We start from the raw sequence: 16,141 nt of genomic DNA, 5'->3' as shown, positions 1-16,141 counted from the left end.
CAAGGGGAATGCTTCCAGTTTTTGCCCATTCAGTAGGATATTGGCTGTGGGTTTGTCATAAATAGCTCTTATTATTTTGAAATATGTTCCATCAATACTGAATTTATTGAGAGTTTTTAGCATGAAGGGCTGTTGAATTTTGTCAAAGGCCTTTTCTGCATCTACGGAGAAAATTATGTGATTTTGTCTTTGGTTCTGTTTATACGCTGGATTACGTTTACTGATTTGCATATGTTGAACCAGTCTTGCATCCCAGGGATGAAGCCCACTTGATCATGGTGGATAAGCTTTTTGATGTGCTGCTGGATTCGGTTTGCCGGTATTTTATTGAGGATTTTTGTATCGAAGTTCATCAGGGATATTGCTCTAAAGTTCTCTTTTTTTGTTGTATATCTGCCAGGCTTTGGTATCAGGATGATGTTGGCCTCATAAAATGAGTTAGGGAGGATTCCCTTTTTTTCTATTGATTGGAATAATTTCAGAAGGAATGGTACCAACTCCTCCTTTACCTCTGGTAGAATTCGGCTGTAAATCCGTCTGGTTCTGGACTTTTTTTGGTTAGTAGGCTATTAATTATTGCCTCAATTTCAGAGCCTGTTACTGGTCTATTCAGGGATTCAACTTCTTCCTGGTTTCATCTTGGGAGAGTGTATGTGTCCAGGAATTTATCCATTTCTTCTAGGTTTTCTAGTTTATTTGCATAGAGGTGTTTACAGTATTCTCTGATGATAGTTTGTATTTCTGTAGGGTTAGTGGTGATATCCCCTTTATCATTTTTTATTGTGTCTATTTGATTCTTCTCTTTTTTCTTCTTTATTAGTCTTGCTAGCAGTCTATCAATTTTGTTGATCTTTTCAAAAAACCAGCTCCTGGATTTGTTGATTTTTTGAAGGGTTTTTTTGTGTCTCTATCTCCTTCAGTTCTGCTCTCATCTTAGTTATTTCTTGCCTTCTGCTAGCTTTTGAATGTGCTTGCTCTTGCTTCTTTAGTTCTTTCAATTGTGATGTTAGGGTGTCAATTTTAGATCTTTCCTGCTTTCTCTTGTGGGCATTTAGTGCTATAAATTTCCCTCTACACACTGCTTTAAATGTGTCCCAGAGATTCTGGTATATTGTATCTTTCTTCTCATTGGTTTCAAGGAACATCTTTATTTCTGCCTTCATTTCGTTATGTACCCAGTAGTCATTCAGGAACAGGTTGTTCAGCTTCCATGTAGTTGAGCAGTTTTGATTGCGTTTCTTAATCCTGCATTCGCACTGTGGTCTAAGAGACAGTTTGTTATAATTTCTGTTGTTTCACATTTGCTGAGGAGTGCTTTACTTCCAACTATATCGTCAACTTTGGAATAAGTGTGATGTTGTGCTGAGAAGAATGTATATTCTGTTGATTTGGAGTGGAGAGTTCTGTAGATATCTATTAGGTCTGCTTGGTGCAGAGTTGAGTTCAAGTCATGGATATCCTCGTTAACTTTCTGTCTCGTTGATCTGTCTAATGTTGACAGTGGGGTGTTAAAGTCTCCCATTATTATTGTATGGGAGTCTAAGTCTCTTTATAAGTCTCTAAAGACTTGCTTTATGAATCTAGGTGCTCCAGTATTGGCTGCATATATATTTAGGATAGTTAGCTCTTCTTGTTGAATTGATCCCTTTGCTATTATGTAATGGCCTTCTTTGTCTCTTTTGATCTTTGTTGGTTTAAAGTCTGTTTTATCAGAGACTAGGAGTGCAACCCCTGCCTTTTTTTGTTTTCCATTTGCTTGGTAGATCGTCCTCCATCCCTTTATTTTGAGCCTATGTGAGAGACACATCTCTTGATAGACCATGCTTCTTTTAATAAAACTTATTCAGGACAATTTATATTTTAATTCCAATATTCCACATCCAAATCATATATTCTATGTTTATGTTTATAACCACAAGCTTCTCAAGACATAACAACAAACAAAACAAAAAAATGACAATAAAAATCAAACATCAACTACCTCCCCGTGTCCTACAAAGCTGTGAAACCAATTGTTCAAGTTTTATTTAGGAAAATTTCTAAACGACAGTAATACTATAGTTCTACTCTAGTTTAAGAAAAAGATTTGACTTGTATTTCATTAATTGCTTAAAAACTGTTAGGGGATATTAGAAAAAAAGTGAAACACTGAGACATTTCTCCAGACCTTAGGGAAAATGGAAAAGGAAAATTTATTATTATTATTATTATTGCAATCGGGCTTTTTAAAATTTTATTTTAAGTTCTGGGATACATGTGCAGGACATGCAGGTTTGTTACATAGGTAAACATCTGCCATGGTGGTTTGCTGCACCTATCAACCCATCACCTAGGTATGAAGACCCACATGCATTAACTATTTATCCTTATGCCCTCCACCCCTGCCCCCCACAACAGACCCCAGTGTGTATTGTTCCCCTCCCTGTGTCCGTGTGGTCTCATTGTTCAGCTCCCACTTATAAGTGAAAACATGCAGTGTTCGGTTTTTCTGTTCCTGTGTTAGTTTGCTAAGGATAATGACTTCCAGCTCTATCTACGTCGTCGCAAGGACATTATCTCATTCCTTTTTATGGCTGCATAATATTCCATGGTGTATATGTACCACATTTTCTTTATCCAGTCTATCATTGATGGGCATTTAGGTTGGTTCCATGCCTTTGCTATTGTGAATAGTGCTGCAATAAACATACGCATGCATGTATCCTTATAATAGAACGATTTATATTCCTTTGGATATATATGCAGTAATGGGATTGCTGGGTCAAATGATATTTCTGGTTCTAGATCTTTGAGGAATCGCCACACTGTCTTCCACAATGGTTGAACTTTACATTCCCACCAACAGTGTAAAAGCATTCATTCCTATTGCTCCATGACCGCACAAGTATCCGTTGTTTCTTCACTTTTTAATAATTACTATTCTGACTGGTGTGAAATGGTATCTCATTGTGGTTTTGGTTTGCATTTCTCTAATGATTGTGATGTTGAGGAGAAGGAAAATTTAAACAATGGTAAAGCAAAAGAAAAGGAATTGTCACTCATGGCTGGTGGGCTGAGTACAAGCTGATGTAACTTTTGGGGAGGGAAATTTAGCAATGCCTATGAGAATTGAAAATGCATATATCCTTTGGCCTGGCAATTCTACATCTAGAAATATGAAATATTCTCACAAGTAAGTGCATAAGAATATATATATACAAAGATGATAATTGCAGCATTATTTGTAATATCAAAAACCTGGAAGCCATCCAAGTCTCTACAAATAAAAGTGTGCTTTGCATCACACTATATACTCACATTATGGACTACTATTCAACTGTTACAAAGAAACAAATACAGAAATAAAAATATCTCTAGGAAACAAATTATCATGAAACACAAATAACAATATTTTATATAGATGATCCCATTTATGAAAAATGTAAAATAAGTGTGAAATAAGAACATTGATGATAATAATAATTGGCACTTAAGAGTTATGATAACCCCGGGCTGTTCTCAGTACTTTATGTGAATTCCCTCCTTCAATCCTTACAAAGGCCCCACAAGAAAGTTGCTATTTTTATCATTGTTTTGCAGATAAGAAAACTGAAGCACGGAGACAGAGTAAATTGTTCAAGATCACACAGCCACTAAGTGAAAAAGAGGGTCCTCAAAGTATCCACTCAACTGTGAGGGAAGGAAAATAAGGAAATAAAGATAGAACTCCATTTATTTTATATTATTTAATTTTTTGATGAGAGCAAGTATTTACTTGTTATCTAATAAAATATTTTTAAATTGTTTCAAAATAATGATAAAAAATAATTCCAGGGGCCAGGCACGGTGGCTCATGCCTGTAAACCCAGCACTTTGGGAGGTCGAGGCTGGCGGATAACGAGGTCAGAAGATGGAGACCATCCTGGCTAACACAGTGAAACCCCATCTCTACTAAAAATACAAAAAATTAGCCGAGCATGGTGGCGGGCGCCTGTAGTCCCAGCTACTCAGGAGGCTGAGGCCGGAGAATGGGGTGAACCCGGGAGGCGGAGCTTGTAGTGAGCTGAGATCAGCCACTGCACTCCAGCCTGGGTGACAGAGGAGATTCCATCTGAAAAAAAAAAAAGTAAATAAAAATGTTAAAAATTCCAGGAATTGCAATATACTCAGAATGAATATCAATCATTTTACTACCTCTGGGAACAAATAAAATCACACCTCTTTTATTTTTTGAATTATCAGTAAGAGATCCATTGTCATCCTTTTTAGGCACCCCAGGAATACAATGACTATTCAGGCCAACAGCTCCTAAGCCCCTGGCAAAGAGAAAGAAGGAGAGTAAGAACAGCCTGCTAGTATTATCACTTCTCATTGAACTCTGGTCCCAAAGTCTGGAAGAATTTACTTCTTTCCTGCAACCAACAGATTCATAGACAGGCCAAAATAACTGGAGTATATCATAACGGACATGGTGCATTGGTCACCCTGAGGCCATACTCTAGGCTTTGCAGAAAACTAATACGATTTCCAATTATAAGAATACTCAAGCAAAACATACATGGCACACTAAGCACAAAACTGTGATCATATGCATTGCTTTATTTTTACATTCATTTTTTAAAAAATCTTCAATCACTGACACAAGTGTCCTAGAATTTGCTCCAGGTATAGATTACACATGACAATCCCTCTAAATGCCATATCTGTATAACACTGGCTGTCTGTAATAAAGATAAAGGATTTCCAGGCTTAGACAAGCAAAGAAGAAAATGCAAAAGCATACATCCCGTAGTGCCAAACAATAAAAATCTTCTGATGCCTTGGAGACAATACAAACCAAAGGGAGAATACTAATAAAAACAGATATTTGAGATTTCATTGAAATCTTCCTGTACCTCTATTTCTATGGGCCAAAATGAAGATTTCCTTTCTCCATCTGAGACCCAGCATTTGAATCTATTTTTTCACCTTACTTTAAACAAATCACATTGTTGTTAATCTCTTAATTAGTTTTAGAACTAAATTTTAACTTTTTAGAGGCACTCAAATCTATGCAAATACTTACTAGTTAAGCGTTGCACTATCCCAAAAGCCAGGAAAGAATGTGATGCCAACCAGATTTGCTCTGCCCATACACAGTAAACCAATCATTGTGATGATGGGTTGTGCAAAACAGAAAAGATTTATTCACAGGGCAGCCTCGCAAGGAGGCAGGAGAACAGCTCTCAAATCAACCTCACCAAAGATAAGGCTTACGGATGTCTATAGGTTAGAGAAATGAGATGGCCTGAGGCTTGGGAAAGGTGACCAGCAATAAAAATGAAGTAATTGGTAATCTGCACAAGCATAGTTGGGGTTCATGGCTGTTCACAGGACACATGTTTTGAAAATGATAGTGTTAGCATAATCTGTGGGTAGATTTTTTGGCCCTCTGACATCAAAAGGCTACCTCTCAGATGTTTGCATAGGCCCAGCTAAATGGTCAGTGATCTCAACTGCTTTGAATTGGACAAGAGCTGCTCCAAATTCCTGAAAAGCAACTAAAGCAGTTGTTACGATGGTGACATATATAGTAAAGATGTTATCTACAAGGAAGCCAGTGAAGGCTAAGTTACAGTGTTTAGCAGCATAGCTATCTGGGTTACAAAAAAAAGAAAAAAGAAAAAAGGAGCAAAAAGCAGGCAAACAAAATCAAGCAAGGCAGGTTAGGTTTGGCAAATCCAAACAGATTAACCCCTCAGTTTTAAATGTCAAAAAAATGCAACCAAATTAATAGTAATTGCTAGAGAAATAAGCAAAATACTACAATGGTAACAAATTTTTTTCTGGCTCATGTTAAGTGTTTTTAGACTGTATAATTTTCCCAATATTTTCTCAATACCATAAGAACCAATCAATAAATCTGTCAGCTTGCAGTCAGATCACGATATTGTGAGAAACAAAGAAGTAAAACATGGTCCTTAAAAAAAGTAATATGAAGACTGAAAATGTAGCATTCATTACTTCCGAATAATGAGACAAAATAGAAGAGTAGAATTTCAAAGGTCTGTGAAGAAAGGAGGAAAAGAAAAGGCAACAGCAAAAAAAAAAAAAAAAAAAAAAAAAAAAAAAAAAAAAAATCTATTAAAGAAAATTATATCTAATTATTCTATCTCTCAGGTTTGTCTTTCAAAACAAAACTTCTACAATTATCCCAAAAATATTTATTGAGCACCCCCCATGTGTCACGCATTATCCCAGACCTCAGAGATATGGTGTTAAGTAAAATACAGAAGGTCAAATAAAGGGTAAGCAAAGATACCAGGCAAATTCAAACAAACTTGGAAGGAGGATATTAGGAACAAAGTAGCAATAGAGGCAAAAATAGGTCAATAGGACAAAATGATGTGTTCCTAATTGTTTAAAAAAATATAGTATAAAGTAAGTATAGCAAAGCAATAATAAGTTTTAAAGAACCAAGTAGCATAGACATAAAATATATTAAACAGAATTTGTAAAAACAAAGGTCACATTTATTTGCAGAAAATGCAACACACCTATTAGCTTTTCTATCAAGTACATAAAACACTGGTAAGTATTTCACTTTGGACTCTTTCTTCTACAAGTGAAAGAAAATGCAGCCAAAACTAGTTTAAGATAAAGGGGGATTTATTCGTTTACATAAGGAAAACCCTAGTGGTATCCTCAGGTCAGGGGCAGAAACAATGAGCAAAAACACAGTTCCTGACTCTTGGCTGCAGTCTGCCCTACATTGACTCAATTTAAAGACAGCTCTTACTGCAGGGTCTCAAGATAACCAAGCTATCCTGTACAACACAATTTCGAGTTTTGTGAGAAAGGGGAGGCTTCCCTGATAAACATACACCATAGTGATACGGACAGGAAACAGATAAATATTGGGTAGAAGACGGTAGTTCCCTGGCAAAGGCTCCACGCTCAAGCCTGGAGACCCTTGGCCCTAGATGGGGACAGACATTCCTGTTTTCACACCCAAAAAGTTGCCTTTTGGCCTGCCACACCCCTTATCCTGTACCCATATAAACCCTGAACCCCTGGCTCCAGAAGCAGATGAGCAGGTGAGGAGATGAAGCAACAAGCAGATGAATGGTGGAATGATGCAGAAGAGAAAGAGAGAAGAGAATGTCTGATCACCAAGTGGAGTTCAGCTGGGAGTGGTCAGAGAAGAGTTCAGCTGCTGGATGGACAAACTCCAAGGAAAGATCATCTTCCCACTTCATTCGCCCTTTTAGCTCCCCAGTGGTCCTTCTGGCAGCCACCTCCACCACTCAATAAAAGCCCACATTCATCCTTCAAGCCTGTGTGTGACCCAATTCTTCCAGGATGCTGGGCAAGAGCTCAGGACACAGATAGCTGCCACACTGGCCCTCTGGCCCTCCCCCCTTGCAAAAAGGCAAAAGGTCCATTGAGCTGGCTAACACTTAAGACATCCGTGAATGCAAGGCTAAAAGAGCATTGGAACAATGGGGCTGCAGGCACCCACCCCTAGAGGCTACCATGGGACTGGAGCCCAAACCACTTGCCCTGGCTCTTGCACTTGCCTGGTGGCTACACCCCTGTCACACATCTTGCAAGGGGGATCAGGGAACTCTCCCGTTTCATCAGCAGACTTGTTTGTTCTGATGGACCCATCTTAAAATAAATCTTTATGGCCAGGAAAATAAAATACACTGATTAGTGTAGGCAGAGGTCACAGGTTCCAGATTTGGAGCTGGGGAAAAAAACCAGCTTCATCAGAAGGATAAGACTGACAGTGGATGTGACAGAGGCACAGGGACCCTATTCAATAGCCGTTCTTCCTGACCTTCCTTCTAAAACCCCTGTAGCACTAGAGGGAAATCAATATGCCCTGCTTAAAAGACAAAAGGCTCATCAGACATTTCCTAGCTTTCTTTGGGGATGGGGATGGTCCACCAGATATAAGTGGAAACTTTTGAGTGAGCCTTCTGGAAAAACTGTTTTAAAGCTATCTGGGTCAGCAGGGAGGTCACCTATTTACCCTCACCTTTTTTCTTTCCCCTTCTTCCTTTCTATTTTCTAGAATATGTTGGTTTCAACTGCAGAGCCCATCTTGAAACTAGAAGGTGATTTTGAAGGTGGAGAGTAACTGTTAACATGACTCAGTAGAAAGTTGGATTCTGGGCTGCGTGCCTCCAGACTTCTTTTATTGTGAAAATCAAAATAACTGCTTTTTATTCCAGTCACTGTAATTCATGTGTTTCTGTTATATGCTTCTAAATCTGGTATGATACAGAGAGAGAATATTGCTTTTTCCAAAGTTAAGTTTAAAGGCAGACAGAGGTTTTGGGGAGAAAGAGGGATTGACTCGAAACGGACATAGGAGAACTTCTGAGGCGATGGAAGTGTTTTGTAGTTTGTTTAGGATGGTGATTATGTGAGTGTATACAGTTGTCAAAAATCATCAAACTGAGCATTTTACTGTATATTACCTCAATTTAAGAAAACAAGGTTCTACAACCTCAGTTAAGGAAAGTAGATGCTGGATAGCAGAAACAAACAAAAACTTTTCTATGAAAAGAAAATAGAGGAACTTTAAAATGTCACTAATAAAATTGAAACATATATGTGTATGTGTATATACGTGTGTGCGTGTGTATATATATAGCTTTGATTTTTGTAAACAAAGACCTGAAAACACACATTCTTTTTAAAATTCCTATGAAATGTGTATAAAATCAATTACATGCTAAGTTACAAAGAAAGCCTCAATAATGGAAATTATAAATACAACACTCTGTGACCATAATGTGATAAACAGATATATTTCATTAAAAAACAAATAAAACAAATGTAACACTAAAACACTTGAAAATTTAAATATGAAATTTACCTAAAGCTCTCCTGGGTCAAAGAGTAAATCAACATTGCTTCCTAAATAATCTGAAATTCACACAACGAGACAACCTCTACATGTCAACGAAAACATTAAACATCATCATGTTAGCCTAATAGTAAAGGCCAAAGCTATACTTATAGCAAAAATTTTACTTAAATTGCTTTAATATCAAGTGGCAAAAAAATGACAATAAATTATTTTAAAATGTGACCAAAAGTTAGAAAACATAATAAAGCAAATTTAGGCAAGAGATATTTTTTATGAAATTTGTCATAATAAATCAGTGAACTTCAAAAAGAGAAAAATGGCAGAATTGATTAAAATACTATTTTTATATCACTTCAAGGACTATGTAATATTGACTCTGAAGACATACATATTGTCTACTTTAGGAAACAGGCAAAATCATCATCACATTAAACATTTTCTGGCTCCTACCTAATTCATTCTTTCAGAAGATAATTTCTTGAGTTATATACACATCGTTTCATCTAAAGAGGGGGTGATGCTTCCTGTTACACAAAGACTACATAACTATTTAATTCATAGCTTCCAACTCTATTTGAAGATTTTGGCCAAATTGAGCATTCTTTGTGTCAGGTACACTCATTAATACAAGAAAGATATATTTACTGAACATAGTTAAAAGGAAGGAAAATGGCACCAATGTTGACTTTCTGCCAGCCCTGATTCCAGGAAACGGTGCTCTCCTTGGCTAACGAGCACCTTTGTCCTCAGGATGGGTATAATTGAAAAAGGATGTCCTGTTAGTGATGCTACCTGCTCCATGAATTGATTGCACTGTATCCTTGCCAAGACCCAGCCAGGAAAAGATAGAGAGTTTTGGTTTTGACATCAGAGAATTATCTGAAAAGAAAGGACGTGCAAACTACAATAGTCTTGTTCTTTTACCAGGGCCAGATTGTTTAAAGATCATTAGTCTATCAAAGAAGGACCGGGCCTGAACGGGTCATCTCTCCTAAGGTTGTTGCATTAGGAGGGACTATTCTTTTGGGCCTATTTTCTCCAGAACCCATCCAGAGGTCTAATTAATAGTGGTAATTAAGTTAAAGACAAATCATTATCCTTGACAGCTCTCAGTGAGAAATGCAAAATTATCTTTGATTCATTTCATATGTTAGATTAAAATTTACTTTGTAATGTCCCTAAATTCCTTACTAAACTTGAACACATTGGTATAAATGCATCTCTTTTCTAAGGTTGTGTAACCATAACGAGGGTCTGTAGAAAATAGAAATTGTCTGAAAACTGCTTATTTTCTCTTTCTTTCGTTCTTTCTCCTCATTCTCTCTCTCTCTCTCTCTCTCTCTCTCTCTCTCTCACCTTCCTTCCTTCCTTCCTTCCTTCCTTCCTTCCTTCCTTCTGACAGGGTCTCACTCTGTCACCCAGTTTGGAGTGCAGTGGTGGAATCTTGACTCACTCACTGCAACCTCTGTCTCCTGGGCTCAAATGACCCTCCTACCTCAGCCTCTCAAACAGCTGGAACCACAGGCATGCACCACCATGCCAGGTTAATTTTTTATATTTTTGTTAGATATAGGGTTTTACCATGTTGCCGAGGCTGGTCTGGAACTTCCGAACTTCAGTGATCCACCTGCCTCAGCCTCTCAAAGTGTTGAGATTACAAGTGTGATTCATAGCGCCCAGCCTCCTCTTCTTTTTCTTAAGACTCACCTTGGGGAGGGTCACAAACAGAACTTTAAGACATTTACCTGTATTATAGATCACCATTTTAGTTATTAGCCTTTTTTTCTTGAAGTCGTCCCAAAGTATTATCATTCTAATTATTACTTAGATAGACACTAACTTTTTTAATTTTTGTTTTTATTTTAAGTTCCGGGATACGTGTGCAGGATGTGCAAGTTTGTTACATAGGTAAATGTGTGCCATGGTGGTTTGCTGCATCTATCTACCCATCACCTAGGTATTAAGCCCAGCATGCATTACCTATCTTTCCTAATGCTCTCCCTCCCCCAACCCTACCTCATGGCAGGCCCCAGGGAGTGTTGTTCTCCAGTGTCCATGTGTTCTCATTGTTCAGCTCCCACTTGTAAGTGAGCGCCTGTGGTGTTTGGTTTTCTGTTTCTGTGTTAATTTACTGGGGATAATGCCTCCAGCTCCATCCATGTCCCTGCAAAGGACATGATTTCATTCCTTTTTATGGCTACATAGTATTCCATGGTGTATATGCACCACATTTTCTTTACTCAATCTATCACTGATGGGCATTTGGGTTGATTCCATTAGATAGACACTAACTTTTAAAAATGTATTTCCCAAATATTTCTATATTTAACACCATATTTAACCACATATTTAACCACTTCAGTCATTTACTCACAAACCAAACCCTAAGCTTATTTTACCTCTGAAATCTCATACTCCAATATTGCATGCTCTACATCACTCCACATCCCTTCAGCCCTCTCAAGTTCCCATTCCCCAGGACTCACCTTTTACTGTATACAGGCTTCCTTCGTTCAACTCTTCAGTCCATTCATTTGTGTGCCAGCCTTTCCAGCCTTTGCTCTGTAGTTCATTAATTGATCTATTCTCTCCCAGTACTCAACATGTCCTTCCATACCTGATAGTTTCCCTTTCTGGTGCAGTCAGTCTCCCGACCCACTGTCTCCATTCAAACGTCTGGGCTGCTAAGGGAACTTCCTTCTAACGAATGTTACTCAGCTACACAGACTAGCCATTTCATGTACCCAAAGCTCCCAACCTTAGAGCCATCAACCTGGCTTGCTTACCTTGGTGAATTTTTGCTTATTCTCAGCCAATTTCCCCTCTACACCTCTTGTAACTTCTTATCCCTCTCCAAACGCCTAACCCACTTCATCTACCTTACCCGTTGCGATGGACTAAATTGTGTCTATCCCAAATTCACATGTTGAAGTCTTCACCCCTGATGTGACTCTATTTGGAGATACAGTCTTTAAAGAGGTAATTACGTTTAAAGAGGTCATAAGAGTGGGACCCTAATCCAATACAATGGTTGTACTTATAAGAGAAGATGTAGCAAGGGTGTTTGTGAGCCCACAGAGGAAAGGCCACGTGAAGACAGTGAGCAGGCAGCCATCTGCAGGCTGAGGAGAGAGACCTCCAGAGAAACCAACACTGCTGGCAGCTTTAACTTAGATTTCTACCATCCAGAAAAGTGAGAAAATAAATTTCTGTTATGTAAGACACCCAGTCTGTGGTATTTTGTTATGGCAGTCCTAGCAAACTAAGATACCCACAGCAATGATTTCACCTTTCACTTCATAAAGAAGATTGAGGTCTTCTGACAACTCATTCAACTTCCTGCCCTCCTGCAAAATTATTTGTGTTCACCCCATACCTCAACCATTTCCCACCTATATGAGAGAATGAGTTGCTTTCCTTCTGTCCAAAACCAGATTATACCAGCACAAAGAAAAAACAGAAGGGGATAGACCAGCAGCAGACTGACTTGTTAGGAGCCTCCCGCTCATCTATTTCTTTGGGGTTTATCCTGCAGAGGCCCAAGCAGGAGGGGAGAGAAATGAGCTTCTGCAAGGCAAAAAATCTAAGGAGACATTCACTCTTCATGAATTGTACAAATACTGATACTTCACTTGCACAACATTGACTGTGGGAGTCTTTTTTATATTTTGCATCTAGGGTACCTCATTGGTCGCATCGTCTCAGCCAGCTTCTGTTGCATCATGTGCTTATCTTTCAACAACCATACTGTTTTACCAGAACATCCCCAAAAGCTTTCTGTGAGCTGGAGCCTTGGAGCCTTGGAATATGCCCTAGTTGGGGAAGAGGTTTCCAGTTGCCCTGATGTCTGGGACTCTCCCAGGTGTCCTGATCCATAGAGGTCTACTGGATCCTCTGGGTCCTCAGAAAAATCACTCTTCTCAGCACCCTGAAAACGATCTTGTGCTTAAAATCTGAAGCATCTCTCTTCTTTGTCAAATCACTGAAATCTTTGCGGTCACTCTAAACATGGCTGGGATCTCTCTAACCAAGGAAGCCCTGACTGGTCACTTCTCTCTTTTGGGCTACATTAAGTGTCTACCTTTGTCTCTATAGACTGGTGAGGAAGGCTCTATTATCACATTACATAGTAATTATGGCATTATGTATCTCACCTACGTGGTAAACTCATCGAGGTGCAGTGTCTTACTGATCTTTGAATTTCTAGTGTCCAACACAGGATTTGGCACATAAACTTTCTACCATTGTTTGTTGGATAAATGAATGATACTTCTGCAATCTGCTGTCTCACTAGCTCCAGCTGGATAAGGATGATTGGTCAGTACTATATTTGTTATTTAATCTTATTCATGCCAACACAAGGAAATAAATAACTGAAGATTTGGAATGCCGTCACTGAATGATTGCTGAGTAAATCTTTGTTTTCACATAGCAATATTCCTTGTGTAGCAGGTGAGACAGATTGCTCCTGAAATATAAGGAAGTTTTTCTTTTCTTCTCCATTCCCTTCTCAAATGTGTAGCCTTAAAAATATCTAACTCCTTAGCAAAATGAGTTTATTTTAATTAAACAGTTGAGACTCCTTATAGCTCTATCAGTCATATTTCTCCATCTGGTTTATTATCTTATTTCATATCAAGTTTCTGTGACTTTTCCTATCACCAGAGTCAAATTTCTCATCTGTGACTCCTCTTTTTCTTGGTAATTAAAGCTATGCTAGCTTTGCTGAATTTAGAAGGGTCCTCCCTGTCTCCAAGGATCTACCATAAATCCTACCCATGAACAACTTCCACTGTTTTATTCAAGATATTTATCTGTAACTTGTCATCTATGCTGTCTCAAATTCTGGAGCTTATCTTTTAACAACCATTCTGTTTTACCAGAACCCTTAAACAAGCATGAATTATAGCATCATTAGTTGCATACACAAGCTTCAGGAAAACTGTATTTCCACTCCTTATAATGATGTTCTTCCCAAAAAATTTTCCTAGGTTTCATTTTTTTTTTTCCTTTAGAAGTGAACTCACAGGTTCCATCTATCTCTTTAGTTTTCTGTTAAAAAACACTCATGTTCTTTGATATTTGGTACAATTTTTCTTTTCCTGACAGTCATAATTTCTCAGTCTAATGTTGTTCTCCTCAAATATTCTACATCCTCCTGGACTATTTTGTGTTGGCCATGTTCATATGAATCAACTGTTTCCAACCCTACTTTATGGACACAGAATATTTCCTTCCTTCATTCCTTGAAAACTGTTCATGAAAATGTTGGAGATAAACAGCAGGGTCATCTGATGAGTCACTGTATTTGGCACCTACTGCCTGGCTTTTTCTTTGTCCTGAAAATCTTTGGTAAAACACACTGGCTTAAAGAAGAGGAGCAGGAACTGCTCTGGAATCATCAACACAACTCCACCACGAACTGACTAATTCTCTTCCTTGACTTGGACTCTGAAAAAAATTCCCAAATGTTAACCTTCTTTACTATCTATCCCAGTCCCAGCCCTCATAGCAACTGCTCCGCCAATTCAATTTCTATGTGCCTGTGCATATGTCAGCCCTGACTCTAACTTCCCATTTCCCAGGCACCATCCCTTGAGTGTCTGCTTTCAGTTTTCCTCCTACTCAATTAATCCTCACCCTCATGAATCCCTGAGCCTTCAACAATGTCCCAAGCCTGCTGTATTCCTTTGGATTATTTCCTTTCTCCTCCCAAACCAATGGGTGGTTCTCACCTTAGTCATCTTTCTTCAATCCAATAGCTAGGTCATATTTTGCAAGGTCAGCTATATCCCTGTGTAGATCTGCCCTCAGTGTAGATTCTAGAGTGGCAGTACCTAAACCTGGCTGCTCATCAGGACCTTATGGGCAGCCTGGTAAGATTAAGGGGAGAGAGAAAGAAATTGAATGAAAGATAGTGAGCTAGCTAGCTAGCCAGACAGAGATTTTTACCAGGTTTAGCTCTAGTTAATCAATTTTAATGCCCAATATCAGACCTTTCATACTCTAAGAGTCTGATTGTTAATTTTGCTCTATCTCTTTAGAAACAGTGTCTTTTGAAATAAAATTTTCAAGTGAAATGCATGATATAGTTTGTGTAGTTGGAGATGTCTCTCTACTCTCATCAGAAATGAGCATACGAAAGATCTTAGATGGATCTACTACAATGCTGCAACCTTTTCTTTCTCCGCCAGGACAACAATAATCATTCAATTTTATTTCTACAAATGTAATTAAAATAGAGAAATGGAGGACAGCCTGATTTATGTGACTGTGCAAGTAACAATTTGTCCTTTTTTTCTGCCTGGATACTTTTTGGAATTTTGTTTTGTACTTTCAAAATATCTTTGTACTCTAAAATTTCTGTCTCACCTGAACTCAAGAGGGGTTTCCTTTCTATTGAATTGTCTGGAATGTGAACAACGTTCTTCTTTTTCTTCTCAAACTATCTAGTGTATCTTCAGTTACATTCTTGTTTTTATTCCTAAAATTGCTAATTGTTCATTGTTGTTTTAGGCCAATGGTTTAGCTGTTTTATTACTCTTTTCACAGGAATGGCTATCGATGTATCCTCTTTTTAAAGAATTCCTATATTAATTTCTTTTTCACCTTGTTTAATTTTTTATTTTCTGCTTTCTCTGAGTATTAGTGCCTGAGTATTATTTTCCTTCTTGACTTGAATTCTTATTTGTTTTCTTTAGTTCAGAAAATATTCTCCTGTTATGTGTTTGTGTATTCCTTATCTTCCACATACTCTAGTATCTCCTTTAGAAATGATCTTCCATCTGCTGGCACTGCTTTGCTGTCATTCACATCCAGAACCTTCTATATCACGGTTTCCCATGGTCTGAACTGTGTCCTCTGAAATCTGAGAGAGTTACATTTTTCCATTTTATTCATGTAATGATTCCTTACATTATCTCAGTCTCTTATAACTTAATGTGATAGAGATAGTTGTGGTTTACAATCATCTTTACTCCATCCACTTATTTGTGCTCATTTGAGTCTCATCTTATCTTTTCATTTCAGTCTGTTATGATTCTATGCAGAGAATCTATATCTGCTTAAATTCTTTTCATGATGCCAAAAGTTTCTGGAATTCTTCTGTTGGATATTTTCAGAAAGCGTTCTTCTTCTGCATCTTCTTTTTTTAGACAGGGTCTCACTCTGTCACCCAGGCTGGAGTGCAGTGGCATGAACATGGCTCATTGAAGCTTCAGCCTTCTAGGTTCAAGCAATCCTGTCATCTCAACCTCTCGAGTAGCTGGGACCACAGGTGCGTGCCAATACGCCCAGCTA

General features: G+C 38.2%; 1 long non-coding RNA gene across 1 annotated transcript; it reads right to left on the bottom strand.

The window, feature by feature from the left end:
• Positions 1–1,567: 1,567 nt before the first annotated feature.
• On the bottom strand, positions 1,568–15,638 carry LOC135971870 (uncharacterized). The gene is made up of 3 exons (XR_010588199.1): positions 10,424–15,638; positions 4,198–4,295; positions 1,568–4,090 (listed from the first exon to the last, which is right to left on the bottom strand). It is a non-coding gene; the product is annotated as an uncharacterized lncRNA (long non-coding RNA).
• Between the last annotated feature and the right edge of the window lie 503 nt (positions 15,639–16,141).

Source organism: Macaca fascicularis, chromosome 7 (genome assembly GCF_037993035.2).
Source record: "Macaca fascicularis isolate 582-1 chromosome 7, T2T-MFA8v1.1".
Lineage (NCBI taxonomy): Eukaryota > Metazoa > Chordata > Mammalia > Primates > Cercopithecidae > Macaca > Macaca fascicularis.
Note: the sequence above shows the minus strand (reverse complement) of the source record. Positions and strands in the feature narration are given on the sequence as shown.